Source organism: Cryptomeria japonica, chromosome 9 (assembly GCF_030272615.1).
Source record: "Cryptomeria japonica chromosome 9, Sugi_1.0, whole genome shotgun sequence".
Lineage (NCBI taxonomy): Eukaryota > Viridiplantae > Streptophyta > Pinopsida > Cupressales > Cupressaceae > Cryptomeria > Cryptomeria japonica.
The window spans coordinates 540,947,871-540,960,197 of record NC_081413.1 but is presented as its reverse complement, the minus strand read 5'-3'; the positions used below and the strand labels follow the sequence as shown (position 1 = coordinate 540,960,197).

The 12,327-nt window shown below is 34.7% G+C and overlaps 1 pseudogene; it reads left to right on the top strand.

Annotated features, from left to right (window-relative positions):
• Positions 1 to 1,154: 1,154 nt before the first annotated feature.
• Positions 1,155 to 4,936, top strand: LOC131858489 (stearoyl-[acyl-carrier-protein] 9-desaturase, chloroplastic-like; annotated as a pseudogene).
• The last annotated feature ends 7,391 nt before the right edge of the window (positions 4,937 to 12,327 follow it).

The following is a 12,327-nucleotide window of genomic DNA, read 5'->3' as shown; positions in this document are numbered from 1 at the left end:
TTCAGTTGATTTTTTGCTGTAAAATAATATTGAAAAAACAAATTAAAAAAATCAAACCAATAAAAATCGTTTAAAAATCCATTATGATTTATAAATTTTATATTTTGATCAAATACTATTTTATATAAAGAATAGAGAGCTCTTAAAATAATGACTGATTATTTAATAGTATCAATGATATGTGTAAGATTGTGAGGATACGTTGGTATTGCGTATTTTTTTCATATAAAAACACTCAAACTTTTATTGGAATCTTCAGTGCATTAAGCTGAGCAGTAAAATGGTATAGAGGAATTTCTTCGAAAGCTTCGTTGGAGTCTCGTGTGACTTAATTACAGTTATAGTGCTTGGTTTCCGTTAGATATTGACACAACATATATTTGTTTAATGCCTGTCAGTTTATCTTAAGTTTTAGATCTTTACTCTAGACCAACTTAAAACTGAAAAATAATAAAAATGGAAAAAATGATAAGAGAATATAACCTCGCAAAGAAGCTGTGATAATGCAAAGCGTTTTTGACGAGTGAGAATTGATCATGGAGGCACTAAAGCTAAAAGCCTTGACCCTTTTAGTGTTGGTTCCTAACATATGTATTGTGTATGTCTAATCAGGTGAGAAATGCGTACAGTTTTAAATCATACATATTAATCAGCATATTAATCAGCATATTCAGTTAAGAGGATGTTAGTTAATTTTGAACGTTTAACACTTTTAAATCTAAAAATGTATTTTTAGTGTGACCACATTCATTAAGCAACATATTAAGCTTAGAAAATGTCATTCAATTCTGAGTATTTAACACTTTTAAGTTTAGAAGTATAAACTTACTGTCAAAAAATGCAAACAGTAATGTACTCTGTTGTTATTGAGAATTAATGGTGCTACTTGCAGAGAAATCCATTGCAATTCTTACTATATGCAACATTGAGGAGTAATGTGGTGAGGAAAAAATGGTGGTCAGGAAAGCATGATTTAGAAGTCCAAACTAATTCTATAACTACTTCTAATGGAAAAGTTGTTTGTACTGGTTTTTGCTGTTTTCGGTGTGATATTTTCTGTGAAATGGCATCTGCATCTGTTGTGAAATGCATTGTGAGCCCTAAATATCTAGCTTCTGAGGCCTTTATCCATGACATTAAAGAGTTACGGGAGCGGTCCCTTGAACTGTAAGATGACTATTTAGTTTGTCTGGTGGAAGATATGATTACAGAGGAAGCATTGCCGACTTATCAGACTATGCTTAACACTTTAGATGGATTGCGGGATGAGAGTGGTGCCAGTCCCACATCCTGGGCTGTGTGGACTCGTATGTGGACAGCCGAAGAGAACAGACACGGTGATCTTCTCAATAAGTATCTTTCTTTGTATGGCCGTGTGGACATGAGACAGATTGAAAACACCATACAGTACCTCATAGGATCAGGAATGGTAAGCATTCATCATCATTCTAATATTATTCACTGATCTTTGCAAACATATACTGAAAGCTATTGTAATTGTTGAATTTGATGTTGGTGGCAATTAGATATTAAAAGCTGTATTAATACAGTTTATATGATTATAATTTTTGTTCTTTTGTGCAGGTTTTTGTTTGCATCAATGTTTTGGATCACATTCAGTGATTCATCATTAGAGTTCTCTTATCTTGGTGATAGATCAAAGAGCTATTACAACTCTCTCATTCTGATGACGGATCATTGAGTTGAACTATATCAGAATGAGAAAGTTGTAGATGAGTCATTGAATGTAATCGGCATCATCATTGAGTGTGGTCTAAAAGATTGATGCAAACAAAAGCCTATACAATAGAATCCAAAAATTAAACAACAATTTTTAAAAATTTTAAAACTGTAAAAATTAATCTTTTTTAAGATTAATTTTTTCATTTACCCTATTTGAAACCTTAATGAAGGTAATATAAGTAATGTATTTTGACTTGGTTTCTTGTCTCTGTAGAATCCCCGCACTTACCCTATTTGAGACCTTAGTGAGGTAATATAGATATATTAACGTAATGTATTTTGACTTGGATTCTCTGTAGAATCCCCGCAAAGAAAATAGTCCCTTCCTTTGCTTTTTGTACACATCTTTCCAGGAGAGGGCAACGTTCATGTCACAGTCCCTTCCTTTGCTTTTTGTACACATCTTTCCAGGAGAGGGCAACGTTCATGTCACATGGCAATACTGCAAGATTCGCCAAAGATAATGGTAATCTCAAACTAGCTCAAATATGTGGAACTATTGCTGCAGATGAGAAGCGCCAGGAGACTGCATATACTAAAATAGTTGAAAAGTTGTTTGAGATTGTTCCTAACGATACGGTCATAGCTTTTGAGGACATGATGCAAAAGAAGATTACTATGCCTGGCCATTTGATGTATGATGGGTAGGATGCTAACTTGTTTGAGCACTTTTCAGTTGTTGCACAGAGGTTAGGGGTATACACAGCAAGGGACTATGCGGATATCATGGAATTCTTGGTGAAGAGATGGAATGTGGAGAAACTAGAAGGCCTTTCAGCCGAGGGAAGGAAGGCTCAGGATTATGTATGCAAATTGCCGCCTTATATCAAGTTTAGAAACACTCCAAACCCTGGAGTAATTCCCTAAACCTCTTTCCTACTAACTTGGTTCCAAGACAATCGCTCACCCAAGGCCTACCTACATACTAATGAGATCAAATTCACATGTAGTTCTACTCTCCTAATCTTTCAAGGAACATAAATATAGGCACCTATACTTAGGGTTTGATAACGACACAAGTAACCTTCCTCCTAAAAGAGAAATAGACTAAAGAATAATATAAGAGAAAAATCATAAAAGGGTTTAAGACAATAATGTAATAGATCACTATTTACCAATACCATTTCCAAAATAAAGTCGCAACTCACAAATTCTATTGATTAATAACAAACCACCAAAATTCTAGAATATAATTTTATATTCTAACAAGGTTTTGTTAAATGTCTCCCAATGATTAATAATACTTTTAATAGTATGCACAAGGTAACCCATTCAGGTTCATATAAAACTTTTCCTAAAGTATTTCTATCCAAGTAAATCAAGATCTCAAATTAAACTTGATACAATTAATTGAACTTGAACATCCAAAGATCCCTTAGAGACTTGTCTCATTAACATAGAACATCGAGTTTAATACTCATCAACAATAAATTCTCAAGTTGTATGCACATACATATTGTGATAACTTCATAAAACTCATAATTCTTATGAAACCAAAGTAATTGTAGGTTCAAGTCTCTACGTGAACCTAGTTTGATAAACATAGAGTTGACTAAATCTCTACAACCCCTTTCAAATTTTCCACTAGGCATGAAAAGATACATTTATTAAATATAATATATTTTAATTATCTATCATCCCATACAAATTCATATAAAATACAGTGTTGAATATGTATATATTTAGCTCAATTAGATTATGTAGGAGCATCTCGGGCACAAGAGAAATTCGCATCATTGTGCATCTTTTTTTTTAAATTTTCGTTGGAGGCATTTTTGTTTTAGTTGCATTTTTGGGTTTGATCTTAGCGTTGGCTTGGTTTGGAGTTAGTGTTTGCAAAAGTAGTTCAAATTTCAAGCAACTCGATGAGATGAAAAAAATGCTCTCTCTGATTCAAGTAAGTCCTAATGATGTGATGTAGGAGCATCTCTGGTCGTTGAGTAATCTTGCATTAACCAAAAAAAATATATTTATTTTTTAGTTATTCTTGTTCTGTGTTGCAGTTACTGTGTTACTTCCAGAATTCTCCGGTAGTTCATTTTCCGTTGTGGATCAGATTCTTGGATTCCAGGTGTGTTCTTATTCCTTATTCTAGATTGTGAGTTCATTTGAACTCTTTTCTAGCAAGTTATTGCTTCCGGATTGGCTGTTTCTTGGTTCCAGAGCAATTTTTGAGCTTAACGACTAGTTGGAGATTTCTTCTCTTGCAAAGAGATTTATCGACTTGTAGATCTAATTGGCACCATGTACGATGTTCCTAGGCCCTTAACCAACCTTCTTGGGTGGTCCGCACTTCGTTATTATCTCTGGTGGAGGTGATCTTCACACTTTGGGTTTGACCTATCTTACACATTTCATTTTCCTATCTTTGGAGAATGCTATCTTTTGTGGCTAACTTGGATGTGTTCCATATGCTATTTATATTGTTGTAATTGATCCTTTGGAGAGTAGAGAAATATAGTATGAATATGAATTCATGTTATGTAATTTGGATACCTCTTGGGGGTCCGGATGGATTGCAATTTGGAATGTAAGTTGTTCTAGGCCTATTAGCTTGTATGTAAATAGGATGTTGCCGACTGATTTATAGTGAATCTATGATGTTGCAGATGTTTGAATCAAAATTTTCTCTATGTTTTGTTGTTGCTTCCATTGTGTTACTCTTACTACATGATCTGGATTGTTCCCTTTGAGGACCCTCTGGATTATTGCTGCACCAACTGGTATCAGAGCTGGTTGCGAACCTTGAGGCATTCCTTTGGGTGAACAGATCGCTGATTTGAGGCAGGTTGCAAGTGTGTTCAATAGATCACCGATGAAGAGGCAATTGAAACTTGTAGTTATATCGTCGAGCTGAGGAAGTTGAATCGAAGTAAAGGAGAAGATGCCGCCAAGAAGGATGAACCCTCGAAGGGTAGAGCAAATGATGGAGGATTTTAGAAATGAGATGAGGAATGAGATCCGAAATGCATTGGCTAGTTTACGGAGGAATCTAGAATCAGAGGATGAGTATGAAGAGGTTGGAGAGGAACTGGAGGTGGAAGAGGTTGAAGGACCAAAAGATGAAAGGGAAGAAATATTCCTTAGAGTGGTGACACAAGTGAGTAAAGTTCACAAAGTGGAGGTTTCTAACTTTTCAAGTACGTTAAATCCAAAAGACCTAATAGACTGGATTAGAGAATTGGAGGACTAATTTGAGTTTGAGGATATCAGAGATCTGTAGAGGGTTAGGTTAGCACAAACTAAGTTGAAAGGGCATGCTACTTTATGGTGGAAAGAGTTGCAGAGAGATAGAGTGGAGAATGGTGAGATGAAAATCACTTGGTGGAGACATATGGCTGCAAGATTGAAGGCTAAATTCATTCTGGGAGACTATGAGTTGGAATTGTTTAAGAAGTTTCAGAACTTGAAGCAGAGGAACATGAGTGTGAAAGAGTATACTGAGGAATTCTACAAGGTGATGATCAGATTTGGACATAGAGAGATGGATAGAGAGAAGGTGGCTAGATACATAAATGGACTTGGATTTAACATTCAAGATGAGATGAGTATGCTGAAGATTTCTACAATGGAGAAGGGTTACCAATATTATTTGAAAGCCGAAGATAAAGTGAAAAGAAGACAACATAATAACCCTAAGGGAAGAGATAGATATGCAGTGAATAGAGGGTAGATGAGTGGTAGTATGGAGAAGCCGACTACTGAAGATGAGTCAAGATCTAAATGGAGTAAAGAACCTAATCAAAAGACACAAAGAAAAGGGAATGGTAGTAGCAACATGGAATTCATGGGCAAATGTTTCAAGTGTGGAGAAATCGGGAACACATCTTATGAGTGTTCCTTGAGGACTAATAAAGGGATGGCAAGAAATTTCATAGCACGTGAGGAACCAAATACTGGAGCTGCAGATGAGAGTATGATAGCACCAAAGCAGGGAGAATCCCTTATGTTTAGAAGAGTCTTGGTGGAGCAAAGCAAAGAAGAAACCAGATCTACACAAAGGAAGGATCTTTTCCAGACTGTATGCAAATCAAGAGGTAAGTGTTGTAAGGTTATTGTGGATATTGGAAGTGCTGAAAATTTGGTATCAGAGGAGATGGTAGGGAAGCTTGGTTTAAAGAGGCTTGAGCATCCTTGTCCTTACAAGGTGAGTTGGTTAAAATATGATCAAGTGGTAGAGGTGAGAGAGAAGTGCTTGGTGAATTTTAATAGTGGGTCTTTCAAAGATAAAGTCTTGTGTGATGTTGTGTCTATGAGTGCTTATCATGTTTTGCTGGGTAGATCTTGACAATATGATAGAGGAGCTATCTATGATTGTACAAGAAACCTAATCACTATTGAGAAGGATGGAAACAAGTTTACTTTGGCTTCTTTGAAGGAGAAAGAGAAGGAAGTGAAGAACTTGAGTCTTGTGAAGATTTGAAGTGTTGAGAAGAAGGATACAAAGGTTATACGGATGATGGCATTGATTAGAAGAAGGATCTTGTGGATGGGTCTGTTAGCAAGATGGTACCGGATGACAGTGAAGTTAGATGTGGTAGTGGATAAGAGGAGTTCTGGTGGAAGGAATAAATCAGATCTGCGGAGGAAAGAGAGTGGTAATAAGAGATAGTGTGTAGGTATGAATCAAAGAAAAAGGGGAGAAGAGGAAAAGAAGTTGGGAAATTCAACTGAGTTACTGGAAGGGGTAAAGAAGAAGAACTTTGCAGATTTAGAAGACATTTGGATCAGAAATGAGCATGGGGTCTATATTCCAAATCCTTTTCGATGTTCAAGATTTTCCTCTCATGGAACATCTTTTTCCACTTGGGGTGTCTGATGCAGGAGCATCCCCAGTCATTGAGCAATCTTGCATCAACCAATTTTTTTTTTTCCAATTGTTCGTGTTTTGTGTTACTTCCAAAATTCTCTGGTAGTTGTTCATTTTTTGTTGTGGATCAAATTATTGGCTTCCAGGTGTGTTCCTTTTCCTTTTCCTATATTTCCAATTCATTTGGACTCTTTTCCGACAAGTTATTGCTTCCGGATTGGCTGTTTCTTGCTTTCAGAGCAGTTTTTGAGCTTAACAACTAGTTGGAGATTTCTTCTCTTGCGGAGCGATTTCTCGACTTGCGGATCTAATTGGCACCACATATAATTTTTCTAGGCCCTTGAATGACCTTCCTAGGTGGTCCACACTTTGTTATTATCTTTGGTGGAGGCGATCTTCACGCTTTGGGTCCGACCTATCTTAAACGTTCATTTTCCTGTCTTTGGAGAATGCGATATTTTGTGGCCAACCCAAATGTGTCTTGGATGCTATTTATATTGTTATAATTGGTCCTTAAGAGAGTACCAAAATATGGGATGAATATGAATTCATGTTATGTAATTTGGATACCTCTTGGGGGTCCGGATGGATTGCAATCTGGAATGTAAGATGTTTTAGGCCTGTTAGCCTGTATGTACACTAGATGTTGCCGGTGGATTTATAGTGAATCTATGATGTTGTAGATGTTTGAATCAACATTTTATCTATGTTTTGTTTTTCTTCTATTGTGTTACTCTTTTTGCATGATCTAGACTGTTCTCTTTGAGGACCCTCTGGATTATGGCTACACCATGATGGCACTAGGTGTTTGTTTGCTCGGTAAGACTTCACCGAACTCTCATCGATTAGAGTATTCTTGTCGATGTCATCATTTGATCGAAGTGACTCTTCTAAGCTCATCCTGAAGTTCATAGGTCTCTCCAATGGTTTTTTTTCTAATGCTCAACACTTACCAGGTTGTCGTAGTGACTTGTTAAAACTCTCATTGATGTGGCATTCTCTTACCGATTATCTCTTGATAAGAAGGACTTGGAGAACCTCTTCCTGATGAGGTCATGTAAGCTCGATGGGTTTATTTCATTATCTGTGGTCAAGCCCTTGCTCCATCAAGGAGACTTAAAACAACTCAACCTGAATATTTTCGATGGACTTTGTTCCTACTTGCCTTTAACCACATCTTTCATTGACGAGTTGGTGAGATATCAAAAGCCAACTCTCATCAATATCAGCTAGTCTCACCGAAGGAACATGAAAGAGTATTCCAAATCAGTGGGGCTATAATGCTTTGTCTTATCATTTGGTTCAGGCTTGGTTGTGATGAGTTAGATCGGTTGACAATTGAACTTCCACCACAACCAATAAAAGACCAAAATGAATAGTTGGAAAGGGGGAAAGTTGGAATTGGAAGAAAGAACTGTGAGAGAATGAAAATAATAGAGAGACCAAATTGAGAATTGGAAAAAAATAAAATCAAAGCGGTTGACATTGGAGGGATTGCTTAAAGTGCAAACCAGAACTAGGAATTGTTGATCATTGAATCCAAATTTGTAAACATTTTGTGCTCCATATAAACAAAATTGTATAAAAAAAAGATGTTTCAATTCTTGCTGTTGTGAATTTAATTCTTGTGGTTTGAACCTAGTTGCATTCTTGGGCTTATGATCAGGCTCGACTGCTCCATTAGCATTAACACACCTTTTTATCAAGTCTATAAAATAAAAATCAAGTTTCATTATCACAACCAACTTCATACCAATAATTATTAACCTTGTCAAAATTATATTCATATCCAAAAATTATATATATTAGCACAATCAATATTTAAGGTAATCTCAATAGCATCAAAGCATAAGGAAACAAGAAGCAATTGAAATATCATCACCATACAACAATTATTATGGTTGATAATATCAAGTATCATAATCATATTATTATCAAATACTTTTGGATTAACCACAACATGAACCAATAAGGCCACATAAGAATCACATAAACTTCAGAGGACCTCCCAATTTAGTACCCATTATTAATATGAACATTAATTAGTTCAAGAATTTATTATGGTCGTAGATTATGAGTTTATCGAGACTCAAATCCTTCAATGATTCACAATAAGTTATATCCATCATAATATTTCATAATTTTCGATAGCTACAAGATACCCTATCATCTCTTGAATACCACAACTTAGCACTTAGAGATCTCTAGCTTCAGAAAATGCTAATTCACTAAATATACTAATGATATACACAAATATAACTTAACTCGATCATGATTAACAATATGAGTTTACTACTTTAGAAACTACTACATGTAGGTCAATCATAGTTTATATATATGTTTGTAGATCTATATATAAGAGATCTTATGAGTGAACATAGATATTAAAAATTATGACTTGAGTATTTTGCTAGATTAGCTTTGAAAGAAAAAAATCAACATGAACTAAATATTCAAGCTTAGAAACCTTTGAAGATGCATCTGAACTCTATCTATGTCTTGAGCTTTGACAAATTTAATTCCAAAACTTATATGTAGGAACAATGTACATGTATGTGTGTATCACTTGAAGGTATGTACATGTATACATGTGTATCAATATTTGTAAACGATACTTGTCACCTAGGTTCTCTTCTAGAGATACGTTTATTATATTACATTCACTAGGGGTGGGATCGTACTAGATTCTATTTAACCTTAAAACCTTTGAAGATGATGAACTCTATAGATACCTATATAAATATATATAATTTAATAAATCTATAGATCTCACGATCTTGCATTGTTGAGTATATATACAAATTAAGAATAGTGGATTTTAGGAAGCTATATATTTGGGAAAAAATTGAAAGTATGAATTTAGCTCTAATACTTGGGACAAAGGGGAAAGGATAGGACTTGAAGTGGTGCCAAAAGATGGATGAAGCTCAATAAAACTAGGTTCTATTGAATTTATTCTTGATTCAATAAAACTATAATTATTATGGTCCACTTTATGTTCATGGTTTTTAAACTTTGTTGATGTTGTATATATTATATTTGATTATGTGTATTAACATTCTTTTGTATTGACATCCACGTGGTGCACCCTTTGATAGAGTTATAGCATTTTCATCATGATATTACATTCTTATCACTGTAGTTAGTTATAGATGTTAGATTTAGTGACTGATCATGCTTATGATGATATGATTATATTAGGGTGAACCCACATAAATTGGTTACAAATCCGCCCCTAAACAAAAATTTGAGGTTGCTAGATTTTTTTGGCAAACACCTTTGAATGAAAGTATTTTAGACAGTAAAAAATGGTTAAATGCCCATGTCTCCCTTTTTAACATGTATTCTTATCATGCGTTTGGTCTTCACCATTCGTTGATGTTCTGTCATTCTTATGTTCTCCGATTTAATCATTTCTCATCAATTTCCTATCAGTCTAGCCCAAATTACCCTTCTTGACCACCTAATTAAACAATTCTTTCGGTGACCCAATTCCTATCCTTTGATATCATTTCAATCCAATTTTTGTCCCTTGGCATCAATTTGACCCATTTCCTATCAATTTGGCCCAATTCATAACAATTTGGCCCATTTCCTATCAATTTGGTCCAATTCTTATCAATTTGACCCAATCTCTATACTTTGGCATTAATTTGACCTAATTCCCTCTTATATTTAATAATCATTTAATCATTATACCCCTCTTTCTGCTAACATGTCCCTCTTTAGATAAATAAATTTATGATTTATTTATCTCTAATTTCCTTGTCACAATTAAATGAATAATTAATTGGCTAATTATTAGATTTGGAATGAATTAATAAATGAAATTTATTAAATCCGCCTCCATTTTGGTCTCTAATTCTAACTCTCCTTATCTCTTCCACTTTGCTGATTCGCTTCACTTAACTTCACTAACCTTCCATTTCACTCTTCACTTGGAAATGACACCTTTCCTATTTTATTTTACTTAACTCAATCTCTCATTCAATCTTGTCCTTTGATCGAAATTGATCTTGTCCATCCATTTGATCTTCGAATTCTATAAATTGATCTCACATTCTTGTCTTGATAACCATGATCCTTTGATTATCCTCGAGGTCATGCTGTCAAATCACCCTTGCTTATGACACTTGTGCATGCACCTATTTAAGAGCAACATCACATTAGAGGAGAAAGAAGAAAGGATGAAGTGACATCAAGGGAATGTGATGGTTTGATTTCAGTGTGAATTCAATGTTATTTATTTTGTTTTGCAATTTGTCTTGATTGCTTTATCGGTTTGATTAGGTTTAGTTTGTTCATGATACTTGCTTTTGTGGTGGCTTTATGATATCATGCTTGTTTCTAACCATTTTCCTAGTCAATAGGTATACCTTTGTACGAATAGACTTTTCGACCCTTCATTCAAAGAAACCCTTCAATCAAAAATGCTTTTCACGTAAACTTCATTCAAGTGTCTATTTTTGAATATTTTATTAATTAAATAATGCCTTCATTCAAATGGGGCCTTTGAATGAAGGCATTATTTTAATTTTTTTTGAAAATTTTATAACTCTCAAATGACATTTATTTTTTCATTTGAGAGTAACAAGTTGTATCTTGAATTGAGAGCCTATGACGAATCAACCTAAAACCGAACCCTGCTCCTATATAGTCTTCACCTAAGTACTACCACATCACCCTAGGATTTTGTGAAAATGTCACGTGGAGTATCCAAAAAGTTCATTTTCCTTTCTTCTTCTTGTTATATTTTATTATTAAAGAAACCCTAATTTAGATAAATCTATTATTTGTTTGGTTTGTTTGATCTATTATTAGTTTAAATTTATTTGTTATTTGTTTGGAACAATATTGGGTTATAAATCTTTAATGAACAAAAGGAACAAAAGTATAAAATAATTTGAGATCTAAAATGAAATACGAAACCAATTCGAATATCATAGTTGAAATAGAACGGTAGAAGAATAAACCCTAAGGCCAAACATGCATAAAGAAAAAATAGGAATATATTCGTAAATTCATTTATACACAGATCCATTTCATAACAAGTTTCCTTAACTCATTCATATCAATTTCATGACCACATTTTGTTAGCGTAATTGTCCTGTTACTACATTGTTCTGTCTGTTCTGTTATATCCATTCCTGAACTCTATTCTGCCGTTGCTCAATGGTATGGACTTTCTACCAATATATACTTTTATTTATTCTCTAGCATGTGGTAATATAATACATCAGTTTGATTTCTACCTTCTTCTATGTGTTCTGATCTAGTATCAGAGCCCGTAGATGGCTATGGGAGAATAATAGGAGAAAACGAGCCTGCAGACGACTATGGGAAAGTGAAAAGAGGCGTAGCATTAGTCTCATCCAGTTTCTGTTCAACGAGCTTGTGATCTATGTGTCTATGATCGATGTGCTTGTAGAAAATGCCCACCAGATGGAATAAGAGAAAAGCCAACTTGGTGCAAGTCTTAACATATTTTTGTTTTCTATTAGGGGGTGTATGGTTGCTTGCCCTATCATTTTTCATAGAAGGAAAACAAATGGAGAATTCTTTTCATGAGCTAAGTAGTTGTAGATTCCAAAATCCTTTGAATGCCACACTTACCAGATGATCCCCGAGGTGTCGTCAATAATCACGGGGCTCAACATACAGTTCCTGACAGCACAAAATTTTATTTTTCTTTGTTAGATGCTCTCCAAAACACTAGCAATCTACAATTGGATGAGCTTATTCGACAAGGTTTGTTGGAGTATTTCATTTTCGAT